The sequence below is a fragment of the Hyla sarda genome, unplaced genomic scaffold (genome assembly GCF_029499605.1).
Source record: "Hyla sarda isolate aHylSar1 unplaced genomic scaffold, aHylSar1.hap1 scaffold_186, whole genome shotgun sequence".
Lineage (NCBI taxonomy): Eukaryota > Metazoa > Chordata > Amphibia > Anura > Hylidae > Hyla > Hyla sarda.
Window position 1 is genome coordinate 310,195 of NW_026608510.1, and position 17,449 is coordinate 327,643.

General features: G+C 46.2%; 8 non-coding genes across 8 annotated transcripts; all 8 read right to left on the reverse strand.

Moving 5' to 3' along the window:
• Positions 1–415: 415 nt before the first annotated feature.
• LOC130315129 (U2 spliceosomal RNA) lies at positions 416–606 on the reverse strand. The gene has a single exon (XR_008862710.1). It is a non-coding gene; the product is annotated as a U2 spliceosomal RNA (small nuclear RNA).
• Positions 607–2,699: 2,093 nt separating this feature from the next.
• Positions 2,700–2,890, reverse strand: LOC130315115 (U2 spliceosomal RNA). Its single transcript, XR_008862698.1, has one exon. It is a non-coding gene; the product is annotated as a U2 spliceosomal RNA (small nuclear RNA).
• A 2,134-nt stretch (positions 2,891–5,024) lies between these two features.
• LOC130315130 (U2 spliceosomal RNA) lies at positions 5,025–5,215 on the reverse strand. The gene has a single exon (XR_008862711.1). It is a non-coding gene; the product is annotated as a U2 spliceosomal RNA (small nuclear RNA).
• A 2,072-nt stretch (positions 5,216–7,287) lies between these two features.
• Positions 7,288–7,478, reverse strand: LOC130315131 (U2 spliceosomal RNA). Its single transcript, XR_008862712.1, has one exon. It is a non-coding gene; the product is annotated as a U2 spliceosomal RNA (small nuclear RNA).
• A 2,106-nt stretch (positions 7,479–9,584) lies between these two features.
• On the reverse strand, positions 9,585–9,775 carry LOC130315132 (U2 spliceosomal RNA). The gene has a single exon (XR_008862713.1). It is a non-coding gene; the product is annotated as a U2 spliceosomal RNA (small nuclear RNA).
• A 2,072-nt stretch (positions 9,776–11,847) lies between these two features.
• On the reverse strand, positions 11,848–12,038 carry LOC130315133 (U2 spliceosomal RNA). Its single transcript, XR_008862714.1, has one exon. It is a non-coding gene; the product is annotated as a U2 spliceosomal RNA (small nuclear RNA).
• Positions 12,039–14,124: 2,086 nt separating this feature from the next.
• On the reverse strand, positions 14,125–14,315 carry LOC130315134 (U2 spliceosomal RNA). The gene has a single exon (XR_008862715.1). It is a non-coding gene; the product is annotated as a U2 spliceosomal RNA (small nuclear RNA).
• A 2,076-nt stretch (positions 14,316–16,391) lies between these two features.
• Positions 16,392–16,582, reverse strand: LOC130315135 (U2 spliceosomal RNA). Its single transcript, XR_008862716.1, has one exon. It is a non-coding gene; the product is annotated as a U2 spliceosomal RNA (small nuclear RNA).
• Between the last annotated feature and the right edge of the window lie 867 nt (positions 16,583–17,449).

Here is a 17,449-nt window from a genome sequence, read left to right on the forward strand (position 1 = left end):
TGTCCATCAAGTTCAACCAGGGAATTAAGGGGTAGGGGTGTGGCGCGATATTGGGGAAGGGATGAGATTTTATATTTCTTCATAAGCATTAATCTTATTTTGTCAATTAGGAACATTCAGCACCCACCCGCTATCAAGGCAGCTGCCTATCATGTCATGCCCTACCTGCACAGGTGTGCTGGCTACTCAAATGATCCAATTAAGGAGGCCATTTAGTCAGCAGCAGCAGAAGTCCTGTGCCTGGACGCTCCAACAGCGGACAGACACAAGCAGAAGCAGAAGCAGCAGAAGCAGCAGCAGCACCACCTTTTGTTTTTTGGCTGCAGCAGCAGCAAGGCCCACAGGGCTGGCTAGCTGGCTAGCCAGCAAGCAGGTAGCAATGAAAGTAGGAATCTTTCTTTTTAACCCTGTAAGGGGGTGGTGCACTGTACCCGAAGATACTGCCATATCGGGTCAATGCATAGGGCGACGGAAGCAAGCTTCGAAATCGGCCCCCGTTCTCAAAAATCCATTTAATATATGGTCCCCAGATAGGGGACGTATCAGATATTAAACTGATAAGAACAGATACTACACTTGATCTTAGCCAAAAGGCCGAGAAGCGATAACCGTGAAAGGGGCGGGCCCAACAAGGTGCCCTTCATGGGCACTATCACTGCTTGCTGTCAGGGAGGCTGCCAGACAATTTTCCATGCACACTCTGGGCTGGGGGGCAGTCAACCACCAGTACACACAGCAGAACCTAAACCCATACCATTATTGCTAAGCAGCAAGACAGGGGCCCATTGCACTCCCACGGGGCCTTTTTAAATGCAATCCATAACCCGGATTTGCCAGGAACCCTTCTTACTCCTCCTACTTGCATGTGACACTGGGCTTAGGATCTGCATAGGAAACACACACACAAGCACACACCTACCTTTGTTGCCTGCAGATGCCTCCTTGGCTGTCCCCAAACGGTATCAAACCAACACCCACGGGAAGCTGTAAGCATAGAGGACATGCCTGCACCCCATTGGACTTACCTGTGTGGGTTAAACCCGGGTTATTTGACAACCTATGGCGGTGATGGTTCTGCTCAGGCAGAGCAGTGCTGATGCTCCTCATAAAGCTGTCGCTGCTGTGAAGGTTCTAGGTGACATCACAAATCCCTATGGTTACATACACAACAAAGCTGGGTTGTTGTTGTTTACACTCTGCAAGGCCTGTGGAAGTGAGTGACATCATAGCACTGTAGTTCTGAGGGTTCTAGATGGATGCAACAATCTCCTGTTGCTTCTATGAAGGCCATAATAGACGACATCACCAAACAGCTCCATAGTCACATACACAGCAAAGGAGAGATGTTGTTTACACCTAGTGATGTCAGTGGTATTGAGTGACATCACAGCACAGTGCTAAGGCTCCTGGGCCTGGACACAGCAGCGGCTGCAATATCTCAACGGAGAATACGTTTATATATATGTGTGTGTGTGCGCGTATATATATATATATATATATATATATATATATATATATATATATTTCTCCGCCGAAATCACTTTTAAACCCATTTCCACCTTTTTTTCCCTTCTCTTCCTCTTACTTTTTTTTCACGTTTTTTTACGTTTTTCTCCTTTTCGCCTCTTTTCTGGGCGTATTATTCTTCTTTTTCTTCTTTTTTTTCGTCTAATGCATACCCCATCAGTGCAGCAATGCTTATTCAATACCGCCAGCAGATGGAGACACTGGGGGATAATTTTCTAAGGATTTATACTGATTTTTCCTGTCTGAATTTGTCGCACAGAAAGTTGCAGGCCAAATATGTGTGACATTTCTGCGACTTTAGCTTCTAGAGCATTTTTACAACATTATACATAGGTGCTGAATACATAAAAAGCGACTGTTCAGCGACAGACAAGTCGCATCGGCTGAAAGTAGGCCAGAATGTCAGTCCATGTTGGAGCAGGTTTAGATACAGTCTAAAGTATAGATCTCAAAGTCTGTGCACAGAATTTAGCAAGGGCCTCGCACCTTCTGATGCATCAGGTAGGTGCACAATAGCATAGCCTAACCCTCTGTACTTTGGTCTATATTGATGCGGGACATAGACAGCCAGCTGATGACCAATCCATTAGTGCAATGGATGGCTGGAAGCATTTGTCTTTGCCTTTGCAATACCACAGAAGCAATGCATGGTCAATGTACAGCAATGACACACCTGTGTGAACAGCCAGGAGACCCCCCCCCCCCCCCCATGTTATGTTACATAGTTACATAGTTAGTACGGTCGAAAAAAGACATATGTCCATCAAGTTCAACCAGGGAATTAAGGGGTAGGGGTGTGGCGCGATATTGGGGAAGGGATGAGATTTTATATTTCTTCATAAGCATTAATCTTATTTTGTCAATTAGGAACATTCAGCACCCACCCGCTATCAAGGCAGCTGCCTATCATGTCATGCCCTACCTGCACAGGTGTGCTGGCTACTCAAATGATCCAATTAAGGAGGCCATTTAGTCAGCAGCAGCAGAAGTCCTGTGCCTGGACGCTCCAACAGCGGCCAGACACAAGCAGAAGCAGAAGCAGCAGAAGCAGCAGCAGCACCACTTTTTGTTTTTTGGCTGCAGCAGCAGCAAGGCCCACAGGGCTGGCTAGCTGGCTAGCCAGCAAGCAGGTAGCAATGAAAGTAGGAATCTTTCTTTTTAACCCTGTAAGGGGGTGGTGCACTGTACCCGAAGATACTGCCATATCGGGTCAATGCATAGGGCGACGGAAGCAAGCTTCGAAATCGGCCCCCGTTCTCAAAAATCCATTTAATATATGGTCCCCAGATAGGGGACATATCAGATATTAAACTGATAAGAACAGATACTACACTTGATCTTAGCCAAAAGGCCGAGAAGCGATAACCGTGAAAGGGGCGGGCCCAACAAGGTGCCCTTCATGGGCACTATCACTGCTTGCTGTCAGGGAGGCTGCCAGACAATTTTCCATGCACACTCTGGGCTGGGGGGCAGTCAACCACCAGTACACACAGCAGAACCTAAACCCATACCATTATTGCTAAGCAGCAAGACAGGGGCCCATTGCACTCCCACGGGGCCTTTTTAAATGCAATCCATAACCCGGATTTGCCAGGAACCCTTCTTACTCCTCCTACTTGCATGTGACACTGGGCTTAGGATCTGCATAGGAAACACACACACAAGCACACACCTACCTTTGTTGCCCTTTGTTGCCTGCAGATGCCTCCTTGGCTGTCCCCAAACGGTATCAAACCAACACCCACGGGAAGCTGTAAGCATAGAGGACATGCCTGCACCCCATTGGACTTACCTGTGTGGGTTAAACCCGGGTTATTTGACAACCTATGGCGGTGATGGTTCTGCTCAGGCAGAGCAGTGCTGATGCTCCTCATAAAGCTGTCGCTGCTGTGAAGGTTCTAGGTGACATCACAAATCCCTATGGTTACATACACAACAAAGCTGGGTTGTTGTTGTTTACACTCTGCAAGGCCTGTGGAAGTGAGTGACATCATAGCACTGTAGTTCTGAGGGTTCTAGATGGATGCAACAATCTCCTGTTGCTTCTATGAAGGCCATAATAGACGACATCACCAAACAGCTCCATAGTCACATACACAGCAAAGGAGAGATGTTGTTTACACCTAGTGATGTCAGTGGTATTGAGTGACATCACAGCACAGTGCTAAGGCTCCTGGGCCTGGACACAGCAGCGGCTGCAATATCTCAACGGAGAATACGTTTATATATATGTGTGTGTGTGCGCGTATATATATATATATATATGTATATATATATATATATATATATATATATATATATATATATATATATATATATATATATCTCCGCCGAAATCACTTTTAAACCCATTTCCACCTTTTTTTCCCTTCTCTTCCTCTTATTTTTTTTTCACGTTTTTTTACGTTTTTCTCCTTTTCGCCTCTTTTCTGGGCGTATTATTCTTCTTTTTCTTCTTTTTTTTCGTCTAATGCATACCCCATCAGTGCAGCAATGCTTATTCAATACCGCCAGCAGATGGAGACACTGGGGGATAATTTTCTAAGGATTTATACTGATTTTTCCTGTCTGAATTTGTCGCACAGAAAGTTGCAGGCCAAATATGTGTGACATTTCTGCGACTTTAGCTTCTAGAGCATTTTTACAACATTATACATAGGTGCTGAATACATAAAAAGCGACTGTTCAGCGACAGACAAGTCGCATCGGCTGAAAGTAGGCCAGAATGTCAGTCCATGTTGGAGCAGGTTTAGATACAGTCTAAAGTATAGATCTCAAAGTCTGTGCACAGAATTTAGCAAGGGCCTCGCACCTTCTGATGCATCAGGTAGGTGCACAATAGCATAGCCTAACCCTCTGTACTTTGGTCTATATTGATGCGGGACATAGACAGCCAGCTGATGACCAATCCATTAGTGCAATGGATGGCTGGAAGCATTTGTCTTTGCCTTTGCAATACCACAGAAGCAATGCATGGTCAATGTACAGCAATGACACACCTGTGTGAACAGCCAGGAGACCCCCCCCCCCCCCCATGTTATGTTACATAGTTACATAGTTAGTACGGTCGAAAAAAGACATATGTCCATCAAGTTCAACCAGGGAATTAAGGGGTAGGGGTGTGGCGCGATATTGGGGAAGGGATGAGATTTTATATTTCTTCATAAGCATTAATCTTATTTTGTCAATTAGGAACATTCAGCACCCACCCGCTATCAAGGCAGCTGCCTATCATGTCATGCCCTACCTGCACAGGTGTGCTGGCTACTCAAATGATCCAATTAAGGAGGCCATTTAGTCAGCAGCAGCAGAAGTCCTGTGCCTGGACGCTCCAACAGCGGCCAGACACAAGCAGAAGCAGAAGCAGCAGAAGCAGCAGCAGCACCACCTTTTGTTTTTTGGCTGCAGCAGCAGCAAGGCCCACAGGGCTGGCTAGCTGGCTAGCCAGCAAGCAGGTAGCAATGAAAGTAGGAATCTTTCTTTTTAACCCTGTAAGGGGGTGGTGCACTGTACCCGAAGATACTGCCATATCGGGTCAATGCATAGGGCGACGGAAGCAAGCTTCGAAATCGGCCCCCGTTCTCAAAAATCCATTTAATATATGGTCCCCAGATAGGGGACGTATCAGATATTAAACTGATAAGAACAGATACTACACTTGATCTTAGCCAAAAGGCCGAGAAGCGATAACCGTGAAAGGGGCGGGCCCAACAAGGTGCCCTTCATGGGCACTATCACTGCTTGCTGTCAGGGAGGCTGCCAGACAATTTTCCATGCACACTCTGGGCTGGGGGGCAGTCAACCACCAGTACACACAGCAGAACCTAAACCCATACCATTATTGCTAAGCAGCAAGACAGGGGCCCATTGCACTCCCACGGGGCCTTTTTAAATGCAATCCATAACCCGGATTTGCCAGGAACCCTTCTTACTCCTCCTACTTGCATGTGACACTGGGCTTAGGATCTGCATAGGAAACACACACACAAGCACACACCTACCTTTGTTGCCTGCAGATGCCTCCTTGGCTGTCCCCAAACGGTATCAAACCAACACCCACGGGAAGCTGTAAGCATAGAGGACATGCCTGCACCCCATTGGACTTACCTGTGTGGGTTAAACCCGGGTTATTTGACAACCTATGGCGGTGATGGTTCTGCTCAGGCAGAGCAGTGCTGATGCTCCTCATAAAGCTGTCGCTGCTGTGAAGGTTCTAGGTGACATCACAAATCCCTATGGTTACATACACAACAAAGCTGGGTTGTTGTTGTTTACACTCTGCAAGGCCTGTGGAAGTGAGTGACATCATAGCACTGTAGTTCTGAGGGTTCTAGATGGATGCAACAATCTCCTGTTGCTTCTATGAAGGCCATAATAGACGACATCACCAAACAGCTCCATAGTCACATACACAGCAAAGGAGAGATGTTGTTTACACCTAGTGATGTCAGTGGTATTGAGTGACATCACAGCACAGTGCTAAGGCTCCTGGGCCTGGACACAGCAGCGGCTGCAATATCTCAACGGAGAATACGTTTATATATATGTGTGTGTGTGCGCGTATATATATATATATATATATATATATATATATATATATATATATCTCCGCCGAAATCACTTTTAAACCCATTTCCACCTTTTTTTCCCTTCTCTTCCTCTTACTTTTTTTTCACGTTTTTTTACGTTTTTCTCCTTTTCGCCTCTTTTCTGGGCGTATTATTCTTCTTTTTCTTCTTTTTTTTCGTCTAATGCATACCCCATCAGTGCAGCAATGCTTATTCAATACCGCCAGCAGATGGAGACACTGGGGGATAATTTTCTAAGGATTTATACTGATTTTTCCTGTCTGAATTTGTCGCACAGAAAGTTGCAGGCCAAATATGTGTGACATTTCTGCGACTTTAGCTTCTAGAGCATTTTTACAACATTATACATAGGTGCTGAATACATAAAAAGCGACTGTTCAGCGACAGACAAGTCGCATCGGCTGAAAGTAGGCCAGAATGTCAGTCCATGTTGGAGCAGGTTTAGATACAGTCTAAAGTATAGATCTCAAAGTCTGTGCACAGAATTTAGCAAGGGCCTCGCACCTTCTGATGCATCAGGTAGGTGCACAATAGCATAGCCTAACCCTCTGTACTTTGGTCTATATTGATGCGGGACATAGACAGCCAGCTGATGACCAATCCATTAGTGCAATGGATGGCTGGAAGCATTTGTCTTTGCCTTTGCAATACCACAGAAGCAATGCATGGTCAATGTACAGCAATGACACACCTGTGTGAACAGCCAGGAGACCCCCCCCCCCATGTTATGTTACATAGTTACATAGTTAGTACGGTCGAAAAAAGACATATGTCCATCAAGTTCAACCAGGGAATTAAGGGGTAGGGGTGTGGCGCGATATTGGGGAAGGGATGAGATTTTATATTTCTTCATAAGCATTAATCTTATTTTGTCAATTAGGAACATTCAGCACCCACCCGCTATCAAGGCAGCTGCCTATCATGTCATGCCCTACCTGCACAGGTGTGCTGGCTACTCAAATGATCCAATTAAGGAGGCCATTTAGTCAGCAGCAGCAGAAGTCCTGTGCCTGGACGCTCCAACAGCGGCCAGACACAAGCAGAAGCAGAAGCAGCAGCAGCAGCACCACCTTTTGTTTTTTGGCTGCAGCAGCAGCAAGGCCCACAGGGCTGGCTAGCTAGCAAGCAGGTAGCAATGAAAGTAGGAATCTTTCTTTTTAACCCTGTAAGGGGGTGGTGCACTGTACCCGAAGATACTGCCATATCGGGTCAATGCATAGGGCGACGGAAGCAAGCTTCGAAATCGGCCCCCGTTCTCAAAAATCCATTTAATATATGGTCCCCAGATAGGGGACGTATCAGATATTAAACTGATAAGAACAGATACTACACTTGATCTTAGCCAAAAGGCCGAGAAGCGATAACCGTGAAAGGGGCGGGCCCAACAAGGTGCCCTTCATGGGCACTATCACTGCTTGCTGTCAGGGAGGCTGCCAGACAATTTTCCATGCACACTCTGGGCTGGGGGGCAGTCAACCACCAGTACACACAGCAGAACCTAAACCCATACCATTATTGCTAAGCAGCAAGACAGGGGCCCATTGCACTCCCACGGGGCCTTTTTAAATGCAATCCATAACCCGGATTTGCCAGGAACCCTTCTTACTCCTCCTACTTGCATGTGACACTGGGCTTAGGATCTGCATAGGAAACACACACACAAGCACACACCTACCTTTGTTGCCTGCAGATGCCTCCTTGGCTGTCCCCAAACGGTATCAAACCAACACCCACGGGAAGCTGTAAGCATAGAGGACATGCCTGCACCCCATTGGACTTACCTGTGTGGGTTAAACCCGGGTTATTTGACAACCTATGGCGGTGATGGTTCTGCTCAGGCAGAGCAGTGCTGATGCTCCTCATAAAGCTGTCGCTGCTGTGAAGGTTCTAGGTGACATCACAAATCCCTATGGTTACATACACAACAAAGCTGGGTTGTTGTTGTTTACACTCTGCAAGGCCTGTGGAAGTGAGTGACATCATAGCACTGTAGTTCTGAGGGTTCTAGATGGATGCAACAATCTCCTGTTGCTTCTATGAAGGCCATAATAGACGACATCACCAAAGAGCTCCATAGTCACATACACAGCAAAGGAGAGATGTTGTTTACACCTATTGATGTCAGTGGTATTGAGTGACATCACAGCACAGTGCTAAGGCTCCTGGGCCTGGACACAGCAGCGGCTGCAATATCTCAACGGAGAATACGTTTATATATATGTGTGTGTGTGCGCGTATATATATATATATATATGTATATATATATATATATATATATATATATATATATATATATATATTTCTCCGCCGAAATCACTTTTAAACCCATTTCCACCTTTTTTTCCCTTCTCTTCTTCTTACTTTTTTTTCAAGTTTTTTTACGTTTTTCTCCTTTTCGCCTCTTTTCTGGGCGTATTATTCTTCTTTTTCTTCTTTTTTTTCGTCTAATGCATACCCCATCAGTGCAGCAATGCTTATTCAATACCGCCAGCAGATGGAGACACTGGGGGATAATTTTCTAAGGATTTATACTGATTTTTCCTGTCTGAATTTGTCGCACAGAAAGTTGCAGGCCAAATATGTGTGACATTTCTGCGACTTTAGCTTCTAGAGCATTTTTACAACATTATACATAGGTGCTGAATACATAAAAAGCGACTGTTCAGCGACAGACAAGTCGCATCGGCTGAAAGTAGGCCAGAATGTCAGTCCATGTTGGAGCAGGTTTAGATACAGTCTAAAGTATAGATCTCAAAGTCTGTGCACAGAATTTAGCAAGGGCCTCGCACCTTCTGATGCATCAGGTAGGTGCACAATAGCATAGCCTAACCCTCTGTACTTTGGTCTATATTGATGCGGGACATAGACAGCCAGCTGATGACGAATCCATTAGTGCAATGGATGGCTGGAAGCATTTGTCTTTGCCTTTGCAATACCACAGAAGCAATGCATGGTCAATGTACAGCAATGACACACCTGTGTGAACAGCCAGGAGACCCTCCCCCCCCCCCATGTTATGTTACATAGTTACATAGTTAGTACGGTCGAAAAAAGACATATGTCCATCAAGTTCAACCAGGGAATTAAGGGGTAGGGGTGTGGCGCGATATTGGGGAAGGGATGAGATTTTATATTTCTTCATAAGCATTAATCTTATTTTGTCAATTAGGAACATTCAGCACCCACCCGCTATCAAGGCAGCTGCCTATCATGTCATGCCCTACCTGCACAGGTGTGCTGGCTACTCAAATGATCCAATTAAGGAGGCCATTTAGTCAGCAGCAGCAGAAGTCCTGTGCCTGGACGCTCCAACAGCGGCCAGACACAAGCAGAAGCAGCAGAAGCAGCAGCAGCACCACCTTTTGTTTTTTGGCTGCAGCAGCAGCAAGGCCCACAGGGCTGGCTAGCTGGCTAGCCAGCAAGCAGGTAGCAATGAAAGTAGGAATCTTTCTTTTTAACCCTGTAAGGGGGTGGTGCACTGTACCCGAAGATACTGCCATATCGGGTCAATGCATAGGGCGACGGAAGCAAGCTTCGAAATCGGCCCCCGTTCTCAAAAATCCATTTAATATATGGTCCCCAGATAGGGGACGTATCAGATATTAAACTGATAAGAACAGATACTACACTTGATCTTAGCCAAAAGGCCGAGAAGCGATAACCGTGAAAGGGGCGGGCCCAACAAGGTGCCCTTCATGGGCACTATCACTGCTTGCTGTCAGGGAGGCTGCCAGACAATTTTCCATGCACACTCTGGGCTGGGGGGCAGTCAACCACCAGTACACACAGCAGAACCTAAACCCATACCATTATTGCTAAGCAGCAAGACAGGGGCCCATTGCACTCCCACGGGGCCTTTTTAAATGCAATCCATAACCCGGATTTGCCAGGAACCCTTCTTACTCCTCCTACTTGCATGTGACACTGGGCTTAGGATCTGCATAGGAAACACACACACAAGCACACACCTACCTTTGTTGCCTGCAGATGCCTCCTTGGCTGTCCCCAAACGGTATCAAACCAACACCCACGGGAAGCTGTAAGCATAGAGGACATGCCTGCACCCCATTGGACTTACCTGTGTGGGTTAAACCCGGGTTATTTGACAACCTATGGCGGTGATGGTTCTGCTCAGGCAGAGCAGTGCTGATGCTCCTCATAAAGCTGTCGCTGCTGTGAAGGTTCTAGGTGACATCACAAATCCCTATGGTTACATACACAACAAAGCTGGGTTGTTGTTGTTTACACTCTGCAAGGCCTGTGGAAGTGAGTGACATCATAGCACTGTAGTTCTGAGGGTTCTAGATGGATGCAACAATCTCCTGTTGCTTCTATGAAGGCCATAATAGACGACATCACCAAACAGCTCCATAGTCACATACACAGCAAAGGAGAGATGTTGTTTACACCTAGTGATGTCAGTGGTATTGAGTGACATCACAGCACAGTGCTAAGGCTCCTGGGCCTGGACACAGCAGCGGCTGCAATATCTCAACGGAGAATACGTTTATATATATGTGTGTGTGTGCGCGTATATATATATATATATATATATATATATATATATATATATTTCTCCGCCGAAATCACTTTTAAACCCATTTCCACCTTTTTTTCCCTTCTCTTCCTCTTACTTTTTTTTCACGTTTTTTTACGTTTTTCTCCTTTTCGCCTCTTTTCTGGGCGTATTATTCTTCTTTTTCTTCTTTTTTTTCGTCTAATGCATACCCCATCAGTGCAGCAATGCTTATTCAATACCGCCAGCAGATGGAGACACTGGGGGATAATTTTCTAAGGATTTATACTGATTTTTCCTGTCTGAATTTGTCGCACAGAAAGTTGCAGGCCAAATATGTGTGACATTTCTGCGACTTTAGCTTCTAGAGCATTTTTACAACATTATACATAGGTGCTGAATACATAAAAAGCGACTGTTCAGCGACAGACAAGTCGCATCGGCTGAAAGTAGGCCAGAATGTCAGTCCATGTTGGAGCAGGTTTAGATACAGTCTAAAGTATAGATCTCAAAGTCTGTGCACAGAATTTAGCAAGGGCCTCGCACCTTCTGATGCATCAGGTAGGTGCACAATAGCATAGCCTAACCCTCTGTACTTTGGTCTATATTGATGCGGGACATAGACAGCCAGCTGATGACCAATCCATTAGTGCAATGGATGGCTGGAAGCATTTGTCTTTGCCTTTGCAATACCACAGAAGCAATGCATGGTCAATGTACAGCAATGACACACCTGTGTGAACAGCCAGGAGACCCCCCCCCCCCCCATGTTATGTTACATAGTTACATAGTTAGTACGGTCGAAAAAAGACATATGTCCATCAAGTTCAACCAGGGAATTAAGGGGTAGGGGTGTGGCGCGATATTGGGGAAGGGATGAGATTTTATATTTCTTCATAAGCATTAATCTTATTTTGTCAATTAGGAACATTCAGCACCCACCCGCTATCAAGGCAGCTGCCTATCATGTCATGCCCTACCTGCACAGGTGTGCTGGCTACTCAAATGATCCAATTAAGGAGGCCATTTAGTCAGCAGCAGCAGAAGTCCTGTGCCTGGACGCTCCAACAGCGGCCAGACACAAGCAGAAGCAGCAGCAGCACCACCTTTTGTTTTTTGGCTGCAGCAGCAGCAAGGCCCACAGGGCTGGCTAGCTGGCTAGCCAGCAAGCAGGTAGCAATGAAAGTAGGAATCTTTCTTTTTAACCCTGTAAGGGGGTGGTGCACTGTACCCGAAGATACTGCCATATCGGGTCAATGCATAGGGCGACGGAAGCAAGCTTCGAAATCGGCCCCCGTTCTCAAAAATCCATTTAATATATGGTCCCCAGATAGGGGACGTATCAGATATTAAACTGATAAGAACAGATACTACACTTGATCTTAGCCAAAAGGCCGAGAAGCGATAACCGTGAAAGGGGCGGGCCCAACAAGGTGCCCTTCATGGGCACTATCACTGCTTGCTGTCAGGGAGGCTGCCAGACAATTTTCCATGCACACTCTGGGCTGGGGGGCAGTCAACCACCAGTACACACAGCAGAACCTAAACCCATACCATTATTGCTAAGCAGCAAGACAGGGGCCCATTGCACTCCCACGGGGCCTTTTTAAATGCAATCCATAACCCGGATTTGCCAGGAACCCTTCTTACTCCTCCTACTTGCATGTGACACTGGGCTTAGGATCTGCATAGGAAACACACACACAAGCACACACCTACCTTTGTTGCCTGCAGATGCCTCCTTGGCTGTCCCCAAACGGTATCAAACCAACACCCACGGGAAGCTGTAAGCATAGAGGACATGCCTGCACCCCATTGGACTTACCTGTGTGGGTTAAACCCGGGTTATTTGACAACCTATGGCGGTGATGGTTCTGCTCAGGCAGAGCAGTGCTGATGCTCCTCATAAAGCTGTCGCTGCTGTGAAGGTTCTAGGTGACATCACAAATCCCTATGGTTACATACACAACAAAGCTGGGTTGTTGTTGTTTACACTCTGCAAGGCCTGTGGAAGTGAGTGACATCATAGCACTGTAGTTCTGAGGGTTCTAGATGGATGCAACAATCTCCTGTTGCTTCTATGAAGGCCATAATAGACGACATCACCAAACAGCTCCATAGTCACATACACAGCAAAGGAGAGATGTTGTTTACACCTAGTGATGTCAGTGGTATTGAGTGACATCACAGCACAGTGCTAAGGCTCCTGGGCCTGGACACAGCAGCGGCTGCAATATCTCAACGGAGAATACGTTTATATATATGTGTGTGTGTGCGCGTATATATATATATATATATATATATATATATATATATTTCTCCGCCGAAATCACTTTTAAACCCATTTCCACCTTTTTTTCCCTTCTCTTCCTCTTACTTTTTTTTCAAGTTTTTTTACGTTTTTCTCCTTTTCGCCTCTTTTCTGGGCGTATTATTCTTCTTTTTCTTCTTTTTTTTCGTCTAATGCATACCCCATCAGTGCAGCAATGCTTATTCAATACCGCCAGCAGATGGAGACACTGGGGGATAATTTTCTAAGGATTTATACTGATTTTTCCTGTCTGAATTTGTCGCACAGAAAGTTGCAGGCCAAATATGTGTGACATTTCTGCGACTTTAGCTTCTAGAGCATTTTTACAACATTATACATAGGTGCTGAATACATAAAAAGCGACTGTTCAGCGACAGACAAGTCGCATCGGCTGAAAGTAGGCCAGAATGTCAGTCCATGTTGGAGCAGGTTTAGATACAGTCTAAAGTATAGATCTCAAAGTCTGTGCACAGAATTTAGCAAGGGCCTCGCACCTTCTGATGCATCAGGTAGGTGCACAATAGCATAGCCTAACCCTCTGTACTTTGGTCTATATTGATGCGGGACATAGACAGCCAGCTGATGACGAATCCATTAGTGCAATGGATGGCTGGAAGCATTTGTCTTTGCCTTTGCAATACCACAGAAGCAATGCATGGTCAATGTACAGCAATGACACACCTGTGTGAACAGCCAGGAGACCCCCCCCCCCCCCCCCATGTTATGTTACATAGTTACATAGTTAGTACGGTCGAAAAAAGACATATGTCCATCAAGTTCAACCAGGGAATTAAGGGGTAGGGGTGTGGCGCGATATTGGGGAAGGGATGAGATTTTATATTTCTTCATAAGCATTAATCTTATTTTGTCAATTAGGAACATTCAGCACCCACCCGCTATCAAGGCAGCTGCCTATCATGTCATGCCCTACCTGCACAGGTGTGCTGGCTACTCAAATGATCCAATTAAGGAGGCCATTTAGTCAGCAGCAGCAGAAGTCCTGTGCCTGGACGCTCCAACAGCGGCCAGACACAAGCAGAAGCAGAAGTAGCAGAAGCAGCAGCAGCACCACCTTTTGTTTTTTGGCTGCAGCAGCAGCAAGGCCCACAGGGCTGGCTAGCTGGCTAGCCAGCAAGCAGGTAGCAATGAAAGTAGGAATCTTTCTTTTTAACCCTGTAAGGGGGTGGTGCACTGTACCCGAAGATACTGCCATATCGGGTCAATGCATAGGGCGACGGAAGCAAGCTTCGAAATCGGCCCCCGTTCTCAAAAATCCATTTAATATATGGTCCCCAGATAGGGGACGTATCAGATATTAAACTGATAAGAACAGATACTACACTTGATCTTAGCCAAAAGGCCGAGAAGCGATAACCGTGAAAGGGGCGGGCCCAACAAGGTGCCCTTCATGGGCACTATCACTGCTTGCTGTCAGGGAGGCTGCCAGACAATTTTCCATGCACACTCTGGGCTGGGGGGCAGTCAACCACCAGTACACACAGCAGAACCTAAACCCATACCATTATTGCTAAGCAGCAAGACAGGGGCCCATTGCACTCCCACGGGGCCTTTTTAAATGCAATCCATAACCCGGATTTGCCAGGAACCCTTCTTACTCCTCCTACTTGCATGTGACACTGGGCTTAGGATCTGCATAGGAAACACACACACAAGCACACACCTACCTTTGTTGCCTGCAGATGCCTCCTTGGCTGTCCCCAAACGGTATCAAACCAACACCCACGGGAAGCTGTAAGCATAGAGGACATGCCTGCACCCCATTGGACTTACCTGTGTGGGTTAAACCCGGGTTATTTGACAACCTATGGCGGTGATGGTTCTGCTCAGGCAGAGCAGTGCTGATGCTCCTCATAAAGCTGTCGCTGCTGTGAAGGTTCTAGGTGACATCACAAATCCCTATGGTTACATACACAACAAAGCTGGGTTGTTGTTGTTTACACTCTGCAAGGCCTGTGGAAGTGAGTGACATCATAGCACTGTAGTTCTGAGGGTTCTAGATGGATGCAACAATCTCCTGTTGCTTCTATGAAGGCCATAATAGACGACATCACCAAACAGCTCCATAGTCACATACACAGCAAAGGAGAGATGTTGTTTACACCTAGTGATGTCAGTGGTATTGAGTGACATCACAGCACAGTGCTAAGGCTCCTGGGCCTGGACACAGCAGCGGCTGCAATATCTCAACGGAGAATACGTTTATATATATGTGTGTGTGTGCGCGTATATATATATATATATATATATATATATATATATTTCTCCGCCGAAATCACTTTTAAACCCATTTCCACCTTTTTTTCCCTTCTCTTCCTCTTACTTTTTTTTCACGTTTTTTTACGTTTTTCTCCTTTTCGCCTCTTTTCTGGGCGTATTATTATTCTTTTTCTTCTTTTTTTTCGTCTAATGCATACCCCATCAGTGCAGCAATGCTTATTCAATACCGCCAGCAGATGGAGACACTGGGGGATAATTTTCTAAGGATTTATACTGATTTTTCCTGTCTGAATTTGTCGCACAGAAAGTTGCAGGCCAAATATGTGTGACATTTCTGCGACTTTAGCTTCTAGAGCATTTTTACAACATTATACATAGGTGCTGAATACATAAAAAGCGACTGTTCAGCGACAGACAAGTCGCATCGGCTGAAAGTAGGCCAGAATGTCAGTCCATGTTGGAGCAGGTTTAGATACAGTCTAAAGTATAGATCTCAAAGTCTGTGCACAGAATTTAGCAAGGGCCTCGCACCTTCTGATGCATCAGGTAGGTGCACAATAGCATAGCCTAACCCTCTGTACTTTGGTCTATATTGATGCGGGACATAGACAGCCAGCTGATGACCAATCCATTAGTGCAATGGATGGCTGGAAGCATTTGTCTTTGCCTTTGCAATACCACAGAAGCAATGCATGGTCAATGTACAGCAATGACACACCTGTGTGAACAGCCAGGAGACCCCCCCCCCCCCCCATGTTATGTTACATAGTTACATAGTTAGTACGGTCGAAAAAAGACATATGTCCATCAAGTTCAACCAGGGAATTAAGGGGTAGGGGTGTGGCGCGATATTGGGGAAGGGATGAGATTTTATATTTCTTCATAAGCATTAATCTTATTTTGTCAATTAGGAACATTCAGCACCCACCCGCTATCAAGGCAGCTGCCTATCATGTCATGCCCTACCTGCACAGGTATGCTGGCTACTCAAATGATCCAATTAAGGAGGCCATTTAGTCAGCAGCAGCAGAAGTCCTGTGCCTGGACGCTCCAACAGCGGCCAGACACAAGCAGAAGCAGCAGAAGCAGCAGCAGCACCACCTTTTGTTTTTTAGCTGCAGCAGCAGCAAGGCCCACAGGGCTGGCTAGCTGGCTAGCCAGCAAGCAGGTAGCAATGAAAGTAGGAATCTTTCTTTTTAACCCTGTAAGGGGGTGGTGCACTGTACCCGAAGATACTGCCATATCGGGTCAATGCATAGGGCGACGGAAGCAAGCTTCGAAATCGGCCCCCGTTCTCAAAAATCCATTTAATATATGGTCCCCAGATAGGGGACGTATCAGATATTAAACTGATAAGAACAGATACTACACTTGATCTTAGCCAAAAGGCCGAGAAGCGATAACCGTGAAAGGGGCGGGCCCAACAAGGTGCCCTTCATGGGCACTATCACTGCTTGCTGTCAGGGAGGCTGCCAGACAATTTTCCATGCACACTCTGGGCTGGGGGGCAGTCAACCACCAGTACACACAGCAGAACCTAAACCCATACCATTATTGCTAAGCAGCAAGACAGGGGCCCATTGCACTCCCACGGGGCCTTTTTAAATGCAATCCATAACCCGGATTTGCCAGGAACCCTTCTTACTCCTCCTACTTGCATGTGACACTGGGCTTAGGATCTGCATAGGAAACACACACACAAGCACACACCTACCTTTGTTGCCTGCAGATGCCTCCTTGGCTGTCCCCAAACGGTATCAAACCAACACCCACGGGAAGCTGTAAGCATAGAGGACATGCCTGCACCCCATTGGACTTACCTGTGTGGGTTAAACCCGGGTTATTTGACAACCTATGGCGGTGATGGTTCTGCTCAGGCAGAGCAGTGCTGATGCTCCTCATAAAGCTGTCGCTGCTGTGAAGGTTCTAGGTGACATCACAAATCCCTATGGTTACATACACAACAAAGCTGGGTTGTTGTTGTTTACACTCTGCAAGGCCTGTGGAAGTGAGTGACATCATAGCACTGTAGTTCTGAGGGTTCTAGATGGATGCAACAATCTCCTGTTGCTTCTATGAAGGCCATAATAGACGACATCACCAAACAGCTCCATAGTCACATACACAGCAAAGGAGAGATGTTGTTTACACCTAGTGATGTCAGTGGTATTGAGTGACATCACAGCACAGTGCTAAGGCTCCTGGGCCTGGACACAGCAGCGGCTGCAATATCTCAACGGAGAATACGTTTATATATATGTGTGTGTG